Source organism: Ipomoea triloba, chromosome 6 (genome assembly GCF_003576645.1).
Source record: "Ipomoea triloba cultivar NCNSP0323 chromosome 6, ASM357664v1".
Lineage (NCBI taxonomy): Eukaryota > Viridiplantae > Streptophyta > Magnoliopsida > Solanales > Convolvulaceae > Ipomoea > Ipomoea triloba.
In genome coordinates this window covers 13,587,779-13,588,379 of record NC_044921.1, presented here as the reverse complement: position 1 = coordinate 13,588,379, position 601 = coordinate 13,587,779, and positions in this window count along the sequence as shown.

Below are 601 nucleotides of genomic sequence, written 5' to 3'. Positions count from 1 at the left end.
GGGGGGGGGGGGGGGGGGGGGGGGGGGGGGTTCTAAAGAGGGATCTCAGTATTGGTTGCCTATGACAGAGGTCAGTTTTACCTCGATCTTCGGATTGGAATCTTTTGTGGCCCAAGAACCCTTTTCATTACCACAAAGGTTGGTTCTAACTTTGATCTTAAGATCGGGATTAGAAACCATTCTCTGACAACGTTTAAGGTTGGAATTCACACCGTTTTAGGGATCAAATTTCTCGTGGTCTAGGGACTGTTGTGTACTGACGCGGAGGTCGGGCTTTAAACCGATCTAGGGATCGGATTACGCAGGGTCGGGCTTTAAACCGATCTAGGGATTGGATTAAGCAGAGTCTAGTGACCCTCTTCCACCAACGTTTGAGGTCGGTTGTGTTACCAATCTAGTGATCAAGTTTATTGCGGTCTAAGGACCGTTTCATAGTGGCATAGAGGTCGAATTTTGTATCGACCTAGGAATCGGATTTATATGGTCTAGAGACCATCTTTCGCCGACGTTTAAGGTCGGATCCGTTGTGGTATAGGGACTGTTTTATACCAATCTAGATTCTAGAGATCGCCGGACATGCTATGATCTAGAGATTGTTCTT